This window comes from Choloepus didactylus, chromosome 16, assembly GCF_015220235.1.
Source record: "Choloepus didactylus isolate mChoDid1 chromosome 16, mChoDid1.pri, whole genome shotgun sequence".
NCBI classification, from domain to species: domain Eukaryota; kingdom Metazoa; phylum Chordata; class Mammalia; order Pilosa; family Megalonychidae; genus Choloepus; species Choloepus didactylus.
In genome coordinates, this window is record NC_051322.1 from 75,378,301 (window position 1) to 75,398,724 (window position 20,424).

Below are 20,424 nucleotides of genomic sequence, written 5' to 3' on the forward strand. Positions count from 1 at the left end.
TTCTACCTTTCTTTTGAAAGCTAGAAAAAAGCATTTCCACCCAAGTAATGAGAAAAACCTGCAAAAACTGCAAAACCAGAGTGGATCTTGAACACATCAAAGAGGTTAGATTGCTGTGACTAAGTTGCCTGAAATCCAAGTTGAGTCAACTTCCCACAAAACACTAGGGAGGAAAAGGAAGTGCAGATTTTCTCACCAGAGAATAGGAGGAAGTATGCCAGTTAATACACCTTGAGAGAAAAAGCTGTTGCAATATTTACAAACTAATATTGAGGACTAACAATTCAAAACTGTGTATCAATATGAATTGATCAAAATCCCCAAAGACCAGCTAGTCTTGATCCATTCTACTAGTCCATGTTGCAGTTCTTCAAGACCACCTTGATGTGGTCTAAAATGAAGTCATAATTCTACCTATGTGGGAAAAATATGAAGAGGCATAGCTTTAAACATGGTGGAGTTTCTTGCTACCACAGGGTTTGTATATGCAGCCATGAGCAAATCTGGGCTGGGAAGCATACACTATTTATAGAGTAACATATCAATGGGGATTCATAGAGCATGGGGCTAAATGATTACTGTACTTCTTTAAGGAGGTTTTGTATTTAAAAGCTACTCCAAAGAAATATGTTATGGTGCTTTGAACATAGGATGAATGGCAGAATGGCAACATTTTGGTTCCCCCCATGGTCCAGCTATTTGAGCAGGATTTAGTAGGATTGACACTCAACAGGAGTACATGGCCTGATTAAGCATAAAGGTAAGGAAGAAGACAATTAAATACATATCAAAGGAAGGACTGATCCATTGAGTTCCTCCAGGTTGCACAGCTTCCTTAGCACTCATAATCCTTGGATTTGTAAATTGGCTAATTATATAATTAAGGTTAATTTGAAAGAGACAATTGTGCTAATTCAAGAATGTTGCAGAATTTTCAGACATGCGGATTTTTAGAAGGAAATTTTTTTAAATTTAATTTTATTGAGATTGTTCACATACCATACAATCATCCAATGATCCAAAGATCCAAAGTACACAATGAATTGCTGATGGTATCATCATACTGCTGTGTACCCATCAGCACAATTAATTTTTTCCAGTTTTTAGATCCTCTTCATTACTCCAGAAAAAAAATAAAGACAAAAAAGAAAACTCAAATCCTCCCATAACCCTAAACGCAAACCTCCATTATTGGCCCATGGTATGGGAATACTATATTTGTTACTGTTGAGGAAAGAATGTTAAAATACTACTAACTGTAGTACATAGTTTGCAAAAAGTATATTTTCCCTATATAAGTCTCTATTATTAACTTCTAGTTGTAGTGTCATACATTTGTTGTAGTTCATAAGAGAGATTTCTAATATTTGTACAGTTAATGCTGGACATTACCACCAAAAGATTCACTGTTGTATGTATTCTCATTTGTTAACTCCAAACTTTCCTTCTGGTGACATACATGACTAAGCTTCCCCTTTCCACCATATTCACACACTAATCAGCACTGACAGTTATTCTCACAAGAATGCACTACCATCACCTCTGTCCATTTCCAAACTCTTATGTTCAAGCTATTTAAACATTCTGCTCATAATAAGCAACTGCTCCCCATTATTTAGCCTCATTCTCTGTCCTGGGAACTTATAATTCATGCCTATGAGTTTACATATCATAATTAGTTAATATCAATGAGATCATATAATATTTGTCCTTATGTGTCTGACCTATTTCACTCAATATAGTGTCCTTAAGGCTTCCACTGGAACTGGGGCTGCACTGGAGCTGGGCCCATCTCTTTCCTCTTAGGGAAGAAACACCCACTATGGAGTTATCTTCTGCATTTGAATTGTCCCTTTGACTCTCTGTTTCTGTTATCTCCACTCCTGTCTGGGCCAGAGCACTGTGAACTGAAAATGGCTGAATTTCCCTCCACTGAGTCACTGAGTTTGAGAGGAAAATGGAAAACAAGCCCCCTTTCAGAGCCAGCCCATGTTCCCCAGTTTTGCTAACTGGTCAGAGAGAGCACCTGGTCTTCTGAGCTGCCTTTCCTGGAGCACAGGCATTTTGTGGCTCCTCAAAGTCAGTTGACATTAAAAGCCTCTCTCTGCTTTTTAGGGGATTGTCTGTTTTTGTAGCTTCTATTCTGCAGTTCATATTTGTTAATTAAAACCCAAGTTGCAGCAGGGATGAGTTTTATTTTCTTCCTTCAAGAATGGTTCTTTCTCCTACAGTGAGGTCTTTCAGCTCAGCCTGCCATGGGGGAAGTGGGCTCCTGGCTCATTTCTGCATTTTTTACTTACAGATTTTATGTTGCAATTCTCAGTCATTCTACCTAATCCATGTTGCTGTATGATGTGTCCCCCAGCAGTTATTCCAGGTTATTTACTAATTTTTTCTGGTTGATCATTAGTTGCTTCAGGGGACTATCTAAATTCCACTCCTCTCTCTGCCACCATCTTGCCCCTCCTTCTTATAGAAGGAAAATTTTAATAATCAAATTGTTAGAAGCTTACCTTATGAACATTTCATTTCCATATGTTTTAAGTTATGTTTGTATTTCAAAACACAGTGAGTGAACTTCCTAGCTGTCATTTCTTTCCTCTTTGTTTTCCCTCTCTACCTTCTTTGATGCTACCTCCTTCCTTGTAGAAGAAATGTAGATGTCCTTATATAGATAGTGGTGAAGGTGATGAACACATAAAGATGTGACCATACAGAGAACCATCAATTGTTTACTTAGGATGGAATGTATGGGGTGTGAACAAAACCATCTTAAAAAATGGGTTGGTTTCAAAACCTCAAGGGCAATATACTGAGTGAAATAAGCCAGACACATAAGGACAAATATTGCAGGGTCTCTGATAAGAACTAATTATAATATGTAAACTCATACACATGAAATATAAGATACCAAGATACAGGATGAGGCTTAAGAATGGGGAGTGGTTGCTTAGTATGAACAGAATGTTCAACTAGGATGAACTTAAATGTTTGGTAATGGAGAGAGGTATCAGGAGAAAGATGTGAGAATAACTAACAGTGCTGAATGGTGCATGCATGAGGTGGAAACGGGAAGCTCAGAGTCATATATGTCACTAGAAGGAAAGTTGGAGGTCAAAAGATGGGAATGTATAAAACTGAATCCTATGGTGGGCAATATCCATGATTAACTGTACAAATATTAGAAATCTCTTCCATGAACCAGAAAAAAATGTATGACAATACAACTAGAAGTTAACAATAGAGGGGCATATAGGGAAGAAATATATACCTATTGCAAAGTATATACTACAGTTTGTAGTATTTCAACATTCTTTCATAAATAGTAACAAATGTACTATACCAACACTATGAGTCAACAATTGAGGGGGGTTAGTTAGGGATATGGGAGGATTTGAGTTTCCTTTTCCCTTTTTTTTTTCTTTTTTCCATCTTTCACTTTATTTCTTGTCTGGAGTAATGAAAAGCTTCTAAAAATTGAACAAATTTAAGTGTGGTGATGGATGTACAGCTGTATGATGGTACCAGGGGCAACTGATTGTACACTTTGGATATTTGGATAATTGTATGGTATCTAACAACCCCAATAAAAATTTAGAAAAAGCAAACTTGGAAAAAGCTTAAAAAAAAGTGAGTGAGAGAATTCCAGAAAAGAATAATAATGAAAGTGAATTTGGAATAGAAAGTGTATATTGCTAATGAGAGGGACTACAATTGTGCTGTATCAACTAGTATGGTCATTTCCTACTAGGAAATAAATTTTAATCAGCATGTATGAAAGATCACAGGCATTGTTCACACTTAATGTCTTAAGGATTTTGTGGAGGGCACAATGATGAGTTTACACAGCATGAATAACAGAAGAAGGATTTAGAAATTTTAGTTAGCAATTATGTGCTGGGGGAGTGGAAAAATCAAAATACCTGAAAAAAATTAGTAGGATGTATGGTAGTCATCCAAATAATAAGGAATCAGTTTCTGGATAAATACTGTAGATGTGAGAAGCATTTCTAAGACAATTTAGAACTATTAGGATTTAGGATATAGTGAAATTCAGAGTTAGAATTTTGAGTTGTATATTTACAGAATTTCTGAATGAATACTGTACATATCAAATTGTGTGAGGACCAAATGGTGGAAGAAACAGAGTATATTCACAATGTGTTCACAATGTGGTAGGGTAGCCTTTTAAAATAGCAAATTATTAATCTGCAATCCGTAAGTACTATTATAGAGCTATTTTTGAAACTTTATGGGGAGGATTTTGGCCTAATATCATTGAGAATACAAAGAGGAATGCATTTAGAAAATGGTTATGAAAGAATGGTCAATGGATTGGGGTTGCCAACAAATATTAGGATGAGAGAAAGTAGATGGAAGTTGGATAAGTAAGCATAAATACCTCCTGTGTTGGTGCAGGGAACAAATCTTCCCATATAATGGCTGAATGCCTTGAAACCTTCTGGAAGTTAAGTAAAAGAATGAAAAAATATAGCCTGGAGAGTGTAGATTAATTAAAGTAGATTGGGATTAAAGTGGCCCTCCTACCCTCCCTGACCCTCTTCCACAAGCAAAGCAATGAGAAAAGAGATGCTAACTACAAAAATACCTACAGACTCTGGCATTAAATTGACCAGACTGCCTGGGGAGTGTTAAGGATTCTAGCACAATATGGATAGCCCAAGAATGACTTTTTTCTTTAGGCACTTGGCACCAGGAGACTGAAAATCTGCTCTTGACCATCACAACAGAAAGTTTAGTCTGTCAATTATGGGATCCTGCAGATGTGCACAGAGCAGAAAGGATAGCATCTGAACCAAAAAAGAAACAGAGACATGCAATAAACATGTCTCAATTCAACAAGTATCTGTTGAAGGCTACTTTATAATATCTGCCTTCAAGGAACTGACAACTAAAAGCAAAATAAATCAGACAGTAAATCTGATAAATTTGTAGCACATAGATGGTGATAAATGCTAATGGAAAAATTTTGGAAGGGAATAGAGTGAGTGATGTATCTAAATTGCATTTTAGGAGAAATGCCCATGAACATAAGTCTTATGGGGCAAAAAGCATCTGCTTAAATTATGAAGACAGTGAAGGACTTGTAGCTTTCCAGGTCTGTTCCAGGAACAAAGGAGGCTAGTGTGGCCAAAGTTGAACCTGAAAGGTAATAAGAGGGGGGAATAAGATCAGGCGTGTAATGGTTTCCATTTCTTTGGACACAGAAGTGAACACACTGTATGATTTATGTGAAATTAAAATACAGGCAAACATAAGCCTGTGAAATAGATGTCAGACTATGGGTTAACTCCAGGAGTAATGGCCAGTGAAAGTCCATGAGTGAAACCTAAGGAAATGTTCTGTATTTTTGATCTGGGTTTTAGTTATGTAGGTGTAGACATTCATAAGACTTGATCCCATTGTATATTTAAGATTTGTGCACTTAACACATTTTGCTATATGTGTATTTTACCTCCATAAAATGTTTTTCCCATAAAAAGTAAAATGTATATATCAAGAAATCATAGCATAATGTTGCCAGATTATATCAAGGCTATTCCTAATTCAAAAAATAGGTATATTTATGCATTATTTAAAAGAGCATAAGTAATTAAGTATGCATGGATAGTTTTTCACCCCCTCTAATATATTTCAGTATTTTTTCCTTAAAAACAATTTATGTATTTGTCCATCCTGTTAAATGATTTTTAATCTAATATTGTGGGACATTTTACATGGAATTAATATAACTGCATAGCATTTGCTAGAGATATTAGTACAAAATACCCAAAACAATGCACTATAACATTCTGTTTTAAACCTGATTGTGAAAATGGATAATTAAAAAGATGTTACCAATTCTGTCAGCTATTCCAAATAATGTTGCTATTAACTTTGTGATACAGTATGTGTTTGAGACCCTGCTTTCAGCCATTTGCAGTGAAAACCTAAGGAAATCTCAGTTATATCACTAGCTGGATACAAAATAAAGAAACAGATAGACCCAGTATTAAATCCCAGAATTGATACATAAAAATATTAAATTTTAAATTGTGCAACAAATTACTTCAAGATGAACAAAGAATCAGAAAATGATGCATTCAAAAGAACAAGAAAAATATATCTGGAGCAATGAGCAAAGAACATCTGACTTTAGATTCCCAAGGAAAAGGCATTAAAATGATCTTCAAAATGTTCAATGAGAGAAAGGAAAACATGGAGAAAGAACTAAAGGGTATCAGCAAAAGTATGAATGAACAGCACAGAAATCTCAATGACAAAATGGATATATAAAAAAGAAGCAAACAGAAATACTGGATTGGAAGACAACCATAATTAAAATAAAAATATCATCAATGACATCAACAGCAAAATAAAGTTAGCAGAAGAACAAGTGAACCTGAAAACAAGATAATTGAAATGATTCAGCCTGAGGATTGGAGACTAAAAAGAATTCAAAAAATTGAACAGGGTCCAAAAGTCCTGTGGGACCCCATAAGGCATGCATATATATGTATAATGGGAGCCCCAGATGGATAAGAAAGAAAGGGACAGAAGGACTATGCAAAGAAATAATGGCAGCAAACCTCAGAAATTAATGAAAACATGAATACTCACATTCAAACAGCCCAATAAATCCCAGACAAGGTAAAATCTGCCAGAACCAGAGTAGTAAAACTATTGAGTGCAACAGCACTTTTTACTTCTTACAAGTTCTAAAATGCAAATGCACAAAAAAAGTAATGATAAATCTTTGTTTATGGCTATATGTTTTTAAAGACATAACTTGTAAAAAATAAAATAGGTGGAGGGACAAAGAAGAATCAGGACAATGTTTATGTGATTGAAGGGAGATTGCTATGAAATCAAATGAGAGGGGACTCATGAGAGTACAAAAATATCTAATAAATATGAAAGTAAGTATTAATGGAAGAATTTAGGGGGAAAAAATTATAATACTTACAAAGATCAAACAGTAAAATGGCATAAGAAAGGCTTGCATATTCAGCAATTATTATGATTGTAAATGTATTAAATTCTCCAGTCAAAAGACACAGATTGGCAGAATGGCTAAAAACACATGACCCATGAGTGCTTCTTTGGGTGTATTTTGTCTGCCAAAATGCCACTGTCTTTGATGCAGTCTTGTGTGGGTAGGAAATGTATTAGTGGTTATTGGGTTGGAGACTTTTGATTGGATGTTCCCTTGGAGATGTGATCACACAATTGAGGGTGAGACCTTTCACTGGGTAATTTCCATGGAGGTGTGGCTTGGCCCATTCAGCATGGCCATGATTAGTTTACTGGAGCACTATAAAAGCTCAGACAGAAGGGGCAGTCTTGTTACAGACAAGAGGGACACTTTGAAGAATGCACAGAAGATGAAAGAGTAGCTGCAGATGAAAGACAGTTGGAAGATGGCCAGTGAAAGCAGACTCTTGCTCCAGAGAAGCTAAGAGAGTACAAACACCCCAAGAGCAAATAAGAGTGACATTTTTGAGGAACTGCAGCCGAGAGAGCAACATCCTGGGAGAAAGCCATTTTAAAACCAGAGCAGATGCCAGCCAAGTGCTTTCCCAGCTAAGAGGTTTTCCAGACACCATTGGCCATTCTCCAGTGAAGGTACATAAAACATAAAATAAAAAAAAAGATTTCAAACAGAACATAAAAAGGTAGTAAGAAAAGGCAACTAACCTATGATAACTACTTTACTTCCAACATGTTCTTACTCTACCCCAAGAAAGTAACCTAATATAGCAACATTTCTGTGAACTTGTTCCTATTATACCAATCAGAAATTAACAGACTATAGTCATTCCTGGGCATTCCCAGAACATTATATTTACCCATGATAGCCTATCTGTTCTTATTGGATTATCATTCCCCCTTCCTTAATTGCTCTCTATCACTGGTTCCTCTACAATCTACATTGTAAAACATTTGTTTTACATTTTTCAATGTTCACATTAGTGGTAGACTACAATATTTCTCTTTTTGCGCCTTGTTTATTTCACTCAGCATTGTCTTCAAGGCTCATCCATGTTGTCATATGTTTCATGACATCATTCCTTCTTACTGCTGTGTAGTATTCCATTGTGTGTATAAACATTTTATTTATCCACTCATCTGCTGAAGGGCATTTGGGTTGCTTCCATCTCTTGGCAATTGTGAATAAAGCTACAATGTACATTGGCATGCAGATATCTGTTCATGTCACTGCTTTCAGATCTCCTGGGTACACACCGAGAAGGGCAATTACTGTATCAAAGGGTAACTCTGTATCTAGTTTTCTAAGGAACTGCCAGACTGAACCATTATACAGAACCATTATACAGTCCCACCAACAATGAATAAGAGTTCCAATTTCTCCACACCCTCGCCAGTATTGGTAACTCATTGTGGTCTTAATTTGCATCTCTCTATTAGCTAGGGAAGCTGAACATTTTTTCATGTGTTTCTTGGCCTTTTGTATTTCCGCTTCAGAGAAGTGTCTTTTCAGAGAACTGTCTTTTCATATCTTTTGCCCATTTTATACTTGGGCTGTCTGTACTTTTGTCATTGAGTTGCAGGATTTCTTTATATATGCAAGATATCAGTCATTTGCCAGATACATGGTTTCCAAAATTTTTTCCCATTCAGTTGGCTGCCTCTTTACCTTTTTGACAAATTCCTTTGAGGTACAGAAGCTTCTAAGCTTGAGGAGCTTCTATTCATCTATTTTTTCTTTTGTTGCTTGTGCTTTGGGTGTAAACTCTAGGAAGTGGCCACTTAATACAAGTTCTTAAAGATGTTTTCTTACATTATCTTCTAGGAGTTTTATGGTACTGTCTTTTATATTGAGATATTTGATCCAATGTGGGTTAATTTTTGCATAGGGTGTGAGGTAGGGTACCTCTTTCATTATCTTGGATATGGATATCCAACTCTCCCAGCCCCAGTTGTTGAAAAGACTATGTCCCAGTTCAGTGACATTGGGGGTCTTATCAAAGATCAGTCAGCCATAGATCTGGGAGTCTATCTCTGAATTCTCAATTTGATTCCATTGATCAATATGTCTATCTTTGTGCTGGTACCATGCTGTTTTGACAACTGTGGCTTCATAATAAGTGTGAAAGTCAGGGAATGTAAGTCCTCCAACACTGTTTTTCTTTTTTGAGTGTCTTTAGAAATTCAAGGCATCTTCCTATTCCAGATAAATTTGATTAATAGCTTTTCCAAGTCTGTAAATTAGGTTGTTGAAATTTTGATTGGGATTGCATTGAATCTATAGATGAGTTTTGGTAGAATTGACATCTTAATGACCTTTAGTCTTCCTACCTGTGAACATGGTATATTTTTCTATCTTTTCAGGTCCCTTTATATTTCTTTTAGTAGAGTTATGTAGTTTACTTTGTATAGGTCATTTACATCTTTTGTTAAGTTTATCCCTAGGTACTTGATTTTTTTTAGCTGCTATTGAAAATGATATCTTTTTCTTGAGTGTCTCTTCAGTTTGTTCATTTCTAGCATACAAAAACCTTACTGACTTATGTGCATTAATCTTGTATCCCACAATTTTGTTAAATTTATTTATTAGCTCTAGTAGCTTTATCATAAATTCCTCAGGGTTTTCTAGATATAAGAACATATCATCTGCACACAATGACAGTTTTACTTCTTCCTTTCTAATTTGGATGCCTTTTATTTCTTTGTCTTCCTGGATTGCCCTGGCTAACACTTCCAACACAATGTTGAATAACAGTGTTGATAGCAGGCTTCCTTTCCTTGTTCCTGATCTGAGAGAGAAGGCTTTCAGTCTCTCACCATTGAGAGTGGGTTTTTATATATGCTCTTTATCATATTGAGGAATTTTCCTTTAATTCCTACCTTTTGAAGTGTTTTTATCAAAAAGGGATGTTGGATTTTTAGGTTTTCAATTTCCTTATTAGTCTTCTGTCTGGTTGTTGTATGTATAGGAGAAAGTGATGTGTTGAAGTCCCTCACAATTATTGTGGAAACATCAATTGCTTCCTTAATTTTGCCAGTGTTTCTCTCATGTATTTTGTGGCATCTTGATTGAGTGCATAAACATTTATGATTATTATTTCTTCTTGTTGAATTGTCCCTTTTATTAGTATGTAGAGGCCGTCTTTGTCCCTCATAGCATCTATGAATTTAAAGTCTATTTTATCTGAGATTAATATAGCTGCTCCTGCTTTCTTTAGTCTCTAGCTTGCATGAAATATTTTTTCCATCCTTTCACTTTCAATTTCTTTGTGTCTAAGATGAATATTCCATGGTGGCTGCTGAGTATTCACTATTTAGTCTTATGCTGTTTCTTTTGTATGTGGTGAATTGCTTTTCTCTTGCTGCTTTCAGAACTTGCTCCTTCTCTTCCATATTTGACAGTGTTATTAGAATATGTCTCAGATTTATTTGGATTTATTCTATTTGGAGTTCACTGGGCATTTATGATTTGTGTATTTATGGTGTTTAGACAATGGTCTAACCAACATATTGATGGTTCATTTTTTTTTTTTTTTTTTTGATCCATTCTGTGAATCTGTATTTTTTAATAGGGGTGTTTAATCCATTTACATTCAATGTTATTACCATGAAGGCATTTCTTGAATCAGTCACTTTATCCTTTGGTTTAAATTTGTCATATATATTTTTCCCTCTCTCTATTAATGTCCTTTAATGTACCCATACTGAATCTCTTTAGTACTGAACCTTTCTCCATACCTCTGTCTCCTTTCTTTGTTTCTCTGTTGGTAGGGCTCTCTTTAGTATCTCAAGTTGGGCAGGTCCCTTGTTAGCAAATTCTCTCAGCATTTATTTGTGAAAAATTTAAGCTCTCCCTCAAATTTGAAGGAGAGCTTTGCTGAATAAAGAATTCTTGGTTGACAATTTTTCTCTCTCAAAATATTAAATATGTTATGTCACTGCTTTCTCACCTCCATGGTGGCTGCTGAGTATTCACTAATTAGTCTTATGCTGTTTCCTTTGTATGTGGTGAATTGCTTTTCTCTTGCTGCTTTCAGAACTTGCTCCTTCTCTTCCATATTTGAAAGTGTGATTAGAATATGTCTCAGAGTGGTTTTATTTGGATTTATTCTATTTGGATTTCACTGGGCATTAATGATTTGTGTATTTATGGTGTTTAGAAGATTTGGGAAGTTTTCCCCAACAATTTCTTTGAATACTCTTCCTAGACTTTTACCCTTCTCTTCCCCTTCTGGAACACTAATGAGTCTTATCTTTGGATGTGTTATATTATCTATCATATCCCTGAGGTCCACTTTGATTTTTTCAATTTTTTTTCTCCATTCTTTCTTTGTTCTTTCATTTTCAGTTCTGTTATCTTCAAGATCACTGATTCATTGTTCAACTTCCTGTAGTCTTGTACTTTGAGTATCCAGAATCTTTTTAGTTTGGTCAACAGTTTCTTTAATTTCCATAAGATCATCTTTTTTTTATTTATTTTTGCAATTTCTTCTTTATGCTCTTCTAGGCTCTTCTTGATGTCCTTTATAACCTGTGCCATGCTCTTCTTTATGTCCTTTATAACCTGTGGCATGGTCTCATTGTTCATCTTTAGTTCTTTGATCAATTGCTCCAAATACTGCATCTCCTCTTATCTTTTGATTTGGGTGCTTGGGCTTTGGTTATCCATACCTTCTGTGTTTTTCATATGCTTTAAAATTTTCTGTTGTTTTTGGTCTCTTGGCATTTGCTTAACTTGATAGGGTTCTTTTAAGATTTGTAGACTGATTAAAACCCTTATCTCTAATTTGTCAGATCACAGCTTCATGGAGTACACTTTCTCTAACTAACCAGCAGGTGGCATCTGTGAGCCTCCTATTCCCCTCAAGGTAGTTCTCCCCTGCTTTGTCTTCATGGTGAGTGGGTGTGTGAGTCTTGTTGGGTCCAATTGGCTTGCCAAGCTTGCATGTGTATTTCATGTTGCCTGCCCTGTAAATGGTTTGTGTGTCTGGGTGGTCAGGGAGGGGGTCAGCTCTAACAATCAAATCTCCTTGGTGTTTTTGGAGATTTAAAGCTGATGCAATAATCTAGTCCTTCAGTTCATTTTTGTCACAGTTTGTCTCTGCTGCTGAGCCACAAGGCCTTGGTATTGGCATATGGTCCCTGAGACTTGTGAGTGGGACCCTCCTGCAGGCTGTGCCCCCCTGGGTCCTCTTTTCAGGGATGACTGTGCTATGTCACAGGTGACCACCATCTCCCCCAGGGTGGTTCTGGGCTGCAGGGCTGTATAGGGACATTCCGAGTCTGCTGAAAGAATGGCTGAATTGGGCATATTAATTCACACTGCTCTGCCTTCCCAACTCTGGGACAATCAGCTGAGGGTGCAGGGAAGGCTAATGTCCACACCTAATTTTGTGGTGTGGTGAGTGTGTTGTTGGAAACACTTCCCATCACACTGGGTTGTCTGGGACAGCTCTGGGCTGTGGGGCCAGCAAGTGGCAGGAGTGTCCCCCCCACTGGGAAGATGGCTGTGAGGGGACACCCCCCATTTTCTTGGGAAGTTGTGGTGTTTAATGAATTTTCTCAGCCACTGGACTTATTGCCTTGTGCCTCAGAGCTCTCTTAATTCTGCTCTGGTCTTGACTTGCCCAAATTGCAAGTTTTTGAGGCTCCCTGTATTGGGCTTTTTAGAGCAATTGTTTTAGAAAAAGAGAAAAAGATTTAAAAAGGGGGGTGGAAGAGCCCTCCTTGCAGATCTAATGGGCTATTGACATGCTAAGAGACAAGGAGACTAGGGTCATTCAGGAATGTTCCAGGGAGAAGAGAAACCAGTTTTTCAGACAAAGAAACTCATCTTCTGGATTTGCATATGAGCCTGACTCAGCCTGAGCTCTGCCCTTCTCCTTTCCATGTTCACTGGAACTCAAAAAATTCTCCACTTTTACTTTTGTGTTTTCCTTGCTGTTTTTGCTCTACCTATCTCCTCTCTGCTGGGCTGGCTGCTCCCAAATTCTCCAGTGTCTGGTCTCAGCCTATCTATGCTTGGAATTTGGATCAGTACAATGAGTTTCCAATAAGAGCTGCAACTGCAGTTCTCCCTCCTCATTCTGAGTGCTAATGGCCACTCCTCCTATGGGACTGAGCCTGACAGGGAGGGTCATGGGTCCCCTGGCTGGGAAAACACACATTTCACTGATTTCAGCTGTTCCATGTGTTCATGAGTGTTGTATGAAGTATGCCCAAAGACAAATTGCTCTCTGGCATCTGGTCCACACAGTTCCTGGCTTTCTACCTACTGTCCTGGGGGAGTAACTAAAATGTGCACTTCACCACTCCACCATCTTTTCCTGCCTCTCCATTTGTATTGGCAATTACTTTTGTAATATTGTGCTAATGCTTTTTAAACTCTTTTTTTCTCCTTCTTTGCATTGAGATAATTGTGTGCTTGTATTAATAGTTTCATAGTAAACATGACTTTATTTTTGTGAATAATTTTATGAAATTTCATTGATTATACCTGGTATTTTGTTGTCTATGTTTAATGTTGATTTCATATGTCTTCTGTGGATGGAGTAGTACTGAATATTTAAAAAAAATAATTTAAGCTATTAAAATTATATGGATGGCTTTATCTTTGTGGCTCCCTTTTTAATGGCTATCATGTTCTTTTATTTTTAAAACTGCAATTGTTATTGAGATATATCCACACACAATATAATCCATCCAAATTATGCAATCAGTTTCTCACTGTGTCATTACTTATTTTTGAAATCAACATCACTACAAATTTTAGAACATTTTCATTACTACAAAAAGAAAAGTAACAAATATACATAAAGAAAGAATACACAAAACCCTCACACCCTTAACACCCCCCCATTATTGAACCTGAGAATTGGTGCGGTACCTTTTTTACTGTTGATGAAAGTATATAGATATTACTGATAACTATAGTCCATATTTTGCAATACTTTTTCCCCTTATACCACTCTATTATTAACTCTTTGTATAAGGGCCATACATTTGTTCCAGTTCATGAAAATACTTATTTATATTTGCAATGTTAGTCATAAACATCACCCACCACAAAATTCTCTGTGTTATCATTCCCGTATTTTAAACTCTGGCTTTCCATCTAGTGACATATATACCTCTAATCATTCCCTTTCAATCATATTCCTCTACAATTCAGCACTATTATTTATAATCCCAATAAGGAGCTACTGTTAGTTCTGTCCATTTCCAATCATTTAAGTTCAACCTCATTAAAAATTCTGTACATATTAGGCAAATGCTCTCCATTCTCTAGTCTCATTCTCTCTCTTGGTTTCCTATGTTGTAAGTTTTATGACTATTGGTTGACAGGGTTCTAATTAATCCATATTAGAAAAATCAAACAATATTTTTTCCTTTGTGTCTGGCTTATTTCATTCAGCATTGTGTCCTGAAGGTTCATACATGTTATCACATGCTTCATGATTTCATTCTTTCTTACTGCTGAGTAATATTCCATCATATGTATGTATCACATTTTCTTTATCCATTCTTCATTTGATAGACACTTGAACTGTTTGCCTCTTTTGTCATTTGTGAATAACTTCACTGTGAACATTGGTGTGCACATGTCTGTTCATGTCTCTGCTTTCAGTTCTTCTACAATGTACCAAGAAACAGAATTGCTGAGTAGTTGGGTAACTCAATATCTGTTTTTCTGAAGAAAAACCCAACAAACTTCCAAAGTGCTGTATCATGTTGCATTCCCACCAGCAGTTAATAAGTTTCCTATTTCTCCACATTATCTCCAACGTTTGTAGTTTCCTGTTTAATAATGGACCTTCTAATGTGTATGAGATGATATCTGGTTGTTTTGATTTGCATTTCACTAATAGCTAGTGAATATAAACACCTTTTCATGTGCTTTTTAGCCATTTTTATATCCTGCTTGTTAAAATATTTATTCATGTATTTTGTCCATTTTATATTTGGGATGTTTGTCTTTTTATTTGTGAGGTTGTAGGATTTCTTTATATATTCTAGATATGGAACACTTAGCAGATATATGGTTATTACCAAATATTTTCCCCCATTGAGTCAGCTGATTTCAACTTTTTGAAAAAATTATTTTGAAGCACTGAAGAATTCAGTCATTTTAATTCAATTTTATTGAGATATATTCACATACCAGATAATAATCCAAAGTGGACAATCATTGCTTCACAGTTGTGCATTCATTGCCAGATCAATTTTGAACAATTTTGTTACTCCAAAAAAATAAAAATAAGTATAAAAATAAAAAGTAACCCAAACATCCTGTACTCCTTATCTCCTCCTATAATTTAATTCATATATGTTTTGTCTTTGTTTTGTTACTCATTTGTCCATACACTGGATAAAGAGCATGTCATTTGCAAAATTTTCACAACTACACAGTAACAACTTCAGATCTAGATAATTATTAAATTATATTTAAGAATCAAGGCTACAGTTCAACAGATTCAGGTATTTCCTTTTAGTTATTCCAATACACTAAAAACTCCATTGGGATATCTATATAATGCATAAGAATAACTTAATGAGTTCCTGACTCAATTTGAAATCTGTCAGCCACTAAAGCTCTATTTTGTTTCATTTCTTTTCCCTCTTTGGGTCCAAGAAGGCTTTCTCAATCCAGGATGCCTCAGCCATGCTTATCCCAATGATTCATGTCCCACATTGCCAGGGAGACTTACACCCCTGGAAGTCATATTCCATGTAGGGGGGCATTGAATTTACCTGCAGAGTTGGCTTAGAGAGATGTCACATCTGAGCAGCAAAAGGTGTCCTCTGGGAGTGAAACAGGCATAACTGTAAGTAGGTTTATCTTCTCCTGTGCAGGAATATGTTTCATAAGGGCAAGCCCCAAGATCGAGGGGTTGGCCTATTAAATTGGTAGCCATTACCACATTTCCACATTTTCCTCAGTACATCAAGCATGCTCTGCAAATACATTTTTGTTCTTTGCCCAAATTTGGGATGAATTGGCCATCACACTACCATGTACTAACCAATAAGATCTCACTCCCTATTCAAGGTTCCATGTAATTATGGTGTTTGATTAAAATGAACATACAATTTAAATTCAATAGTGTGCTACAGAATATACACATTTTGCACCAAATAATCATCTCTTACTTTGGTCTCCACAGAAGTTGAAGTTTTCAAACACCATGAATATTGTCATTTACACTTTAGCCTGATTTGCCTGAGTCCCTATCAGATCACCTTCATTCCTCTCTTTAACTGAAATTAGATCTCTTTTAGAACTTTTTGGCCATTGCTATACTGGGTAATATTGACTTTCCTAGCTGTAAAACTATAGCTCTGAGTCTCAGGTATTACAGAGTTATCCAACATTCCAGAGAATGACCAGGTTTTACCCAATGAGCCCAGCATATCAGAATTTAGAATTAACCATAGCATCTCATGAATCGGTGATGTATCTGCTCTAAGAGCTTATAATCTAGGATCATTTACCATAAGACTTCACCTGAATTCAATTCTATGTGTTTGCACTTTATATTTAGTCCATATTAGTGAGGTGTTATCACATTAATCTTTGCATTTCTGGCTTACTTCACTCAACACGCTGTCCTCAAGGTTCATTCATTTAATTATATGACTCACATCTTCATTCTTTCTTGTAAACACTGACTATTACATTGTATGCATACACAACAGTTCACACTTCTGTTTGGCAGTCAGTGTACCTGTAGACCAATCTGCATCCATTGCAACTCATGAATACTGCTGCCATATGTGTATCACAAATATTCATTTATGTCCTTGTTTTCAGTTCTTCCAACTATATACCAATTAATGGGTTTGCAGGATCATATGGAAATACAATACTTGGCCTCTTTTGGAACCACCACCCTGCCCTCCAGAGCAGCTGCACCATTTTACTTCCCTACCAACAGTGTATGGGTACATCACTCCACAATGTCTCCAGTGCTTGTGTCTTTCCCCCCTTTTTTTTTTTTTTTACCAGTTTTATTCACACACCATCCAATCAATCCTCTGTAAACAATCAATTGTCCTGGAATAATCACCAAGTTTTACATTCACCACCACAATCCATATGAGGACACTTCCATTTCTTCCACAAAGAAAGAAGAGGGAAAATCAAGAAGAATAAAAATAAAAAAATAAAAGAAGAAACAAAAACAGTACCAAGAATCCCATACCCTTCCCTTTACACCCCCTGTTATTGATATTTAGATTTTGTATATTGTCTTTGCAACATTTCATGGAAGTATATGAAAATATTATGGTTAACTGTAGCCTTTAATTTACACTGACTGTATTTTTCCATATATGATCCCATTTTTAATCCCTTACAATGTTGACATTGATTTTTGTCCTTCATGTAGAAACATTCTTATAATTGTTTTCACTTATAACTAGTTTTCACTAGGTTATACAGTGTCAGTCCTTATCTTATCTTCTATCTTTACTTCTTGTGTCATACATTCCCCTAGGCTTCCTCTCCTAAGCTTGTTCATATTTAGCTTTGATCACTGTCCTTACAATATTGTGTTACTGTCTACCAGTTTTTCTTTTGCATTTAATATCTCCATTTTTATATTTGTTCCTCTATCTCTCTTTTGACCCTTACAGTTAGTCTTCATTATTATATACTTCTTCAAACTTGCCACTCCTGTGTTTTCCTTTCAGTCTCTAGCTCTCTTTAGTATTTCTTGTGGAGCAGGTCTCTTGTTCACAAACTCACTCAGTGTCTGTTTGGAAATACTTAAAGTCTCCCTTATCTTTGGAAGACAGATATACTGGACATAGAATTCTTGGTTGGCAGCTTTACTGTTTAATTATCTTAAATATATAATACCACTACCTTCTCACCTCCATGGTCTCCAAGGCTTCCTTGTGTATGATGGATCACTGTTCTCTTGCTGTTTATAGAATACTTGCTTTGTCTTTAACATTTGAAATTCTGATTAATAAGTGTCTTGGAGTAGGTCTATTTTGTTATATGCTCTTTGGGGTATTCTGCACTACTTGGATCTATAATTTTATGTCTTTGCTAAGGGATGGGAAATATTCAGTGGTCATTTCCTCCATTATTCTTTCTGCCACCTTTCCATTCTCTTCTACTTCTGGGGCACCATGACACATATACTCATGCACTTCATTCTGTCCTTCTGTTCCATGAGACTATGCTCATACTTTTTTTCCATTCTGTTCCCTAGCTGTTCTTTTGTGTGTAGGATTTCTGATGTATTTTCCTCTAATTAACTAATCCTTTCTTCTGTCTCTTCAAATCCACTGTTGTAAGCCTTCATTCTTTTTTTATCTCTTCTATTGTGACTTTCATTACTACAAGTTCAGCCAGTTGTTTTTTCATATTTTCAAGTGCTTCATTATGTTTGTCAAATATCTTCTTTATATTCTTCATCACTTTTGCCATATTTTCCCTCAATGCATTGATTGGATTTTTGATGACTTTCTCTGTTTGTTTAAGCATCTTTATTTAGTTGTTTCAATGTCTTTATCTCATTTGAATTGTTAGTATGTTTCTTTGACTTGGTCATAACTTTATTTTTCCTGTGTGACATAATTTTTGTTGGTTTCTAGACACCTTGTTCCCTTGATTAGTTTATTATAGAGTTTGTGTCACACTTTTAAATTGGGTTTTCTTTGTGGTTGTCTTTGTTCTCCATTGCTCTTTTGTGGTGAGTTAAACTTTTTTTAGCCCTGTACCATAGCGCCTGTTTAACTGATCAGAATTTTCCATCTCTTGTTATTCTGTTCTGGTTCTTGCCCTTCCTATATTGAACCCATTTTTTGAGGAGGGTCTACCCATATATGATTGATTCCAAACAGATTTTCCAGACCAAGTCTCAGGAGGAGGGTTTAATCTGTACCAAGTTTCCCTGGAGAAGAGACCCAGTGTGATGTCAGACTTTCCTATGAGGCATCCTCTCCTTCACAGCTGGTGGAGCTTGTCAGCTCACAGCTCCCCACCAGTTTAAAGAGGTTTGGTGCTTTTAATTCTCAGCATTCTCTTTCATTGCTAGGAGCACAGCTGAGACTGAGGGAGAGTCAAAAGCCAAGGTTAAATGGGTTCTTCTTTCTTGTTCCAAGGCCCTGGTGTCTGAATTCTCTGAAAGAGGGCCACTATTTGAAGTGGGCCCTGCCCCCTTTTCTCAGGGAGAATATACTCTTTAACTTGACTCCCTCTCAGTGTTTCATACCTACCTTTACTCCATCCATGCCTGGGTCAGGGATCCTTCTTGGTTTCTTATATTAGAAAATGCCTGAGGCTTTCTCTGATGGGCTACTGAGAATAGTTTTTAAAAAGAGAGGAGAAGAAGATGGTGACATAGAGAGGAGTGGAAGCTAGTTAGTCTCCCTGGAAAAACTAATAAATAACCAGGAATAACTAGTAAATAATCTGGAATAATTGCTGGGGGACAAATGTTACTGTTCACACATCATACACCAACCTAGATTGGGAGGAATGTCCAAGACTGCAGCATAAAATCTGTAAGTTGAAACTGTGGATGCCAGCCATGAGCCCCCTCCCACCATGGCAGTGCAGAATGCAAAGTGTCACTGTGAGAGACAGCAGCATTCTCTGAACAAGCAAATATACCACAGCCCAGACCCAAATGAGGTTTTAAATAACAAATATTGCCTAATCAATGCAAGCTATGAATACCAAAAAACAGATAGAGGTGTTTTTTTTTTTTTAATTAAAATCAGTTTTACTGAAATACATTCATATACCATATAATCAACCATGGTGCACAATCAACTGTTCACAATACCATCATATAGTCATGGATTCATCACTCCAATCTATTTTTGAACATTTTAATTACATCAGAAAGAATCAGCATAAGAATAAAAAATAAAAGTAAAAGTGAACACCCAAATCATCCACCCATCCCATACTATTTTTCATTCAGTTTTTCAGACAGATGCTTTTAGTGGTTATTGACCTTGGAGAGTTGGAGGACCTCATTGGGAGGGAGGGGGAGCCCAGAGGACCTGGTGCTATCTCTGGCCAATGGATGAAACTGAGGGTGTAAACAGGCTGGCAATAAAGGGGGGTTTCTTTCCCTTTTTCAGTGGATAAAGCCACAACTGTTTTCAGTTATCCGGGCTCTGATCCAGACAAAGGAAGGGATAACACAGGCAGAGAGAATCAAAATGTGAATGCTATCTCCCTAGGGTGTTATTTCCCTACCAGGAAAGAGGTGGTGCCCAGTTCTACTATCCACTTTACATTCAGAACAAGACCCCAGAGTCTGAGGGAAAACAACCATAGGCCACACCTCCTGAAACCTGTCTGGAGAGTCAGGTTGACAGGTGCCACCTGCTGGACAGAAAACACAGTGCCTTGATGCTTCACAGGGTGTATGAATCCTCTAAGACATACCCTCAAGGGAACCTGAT

At 36.6% G+C, this 20,424-nt stretch overlaps 1 pseudogene; it reads right to left on the bottom strand.

Annotated features, from left to right (window-relative positions):
- Positions 1–5,080: 5,080 nt before the first annotated feature.
- Positions 5,081–20,424, bottom strand: part of LOC119511323 — a 42,794-nt pseudogene continuing 27,450 nt past the window's right edge.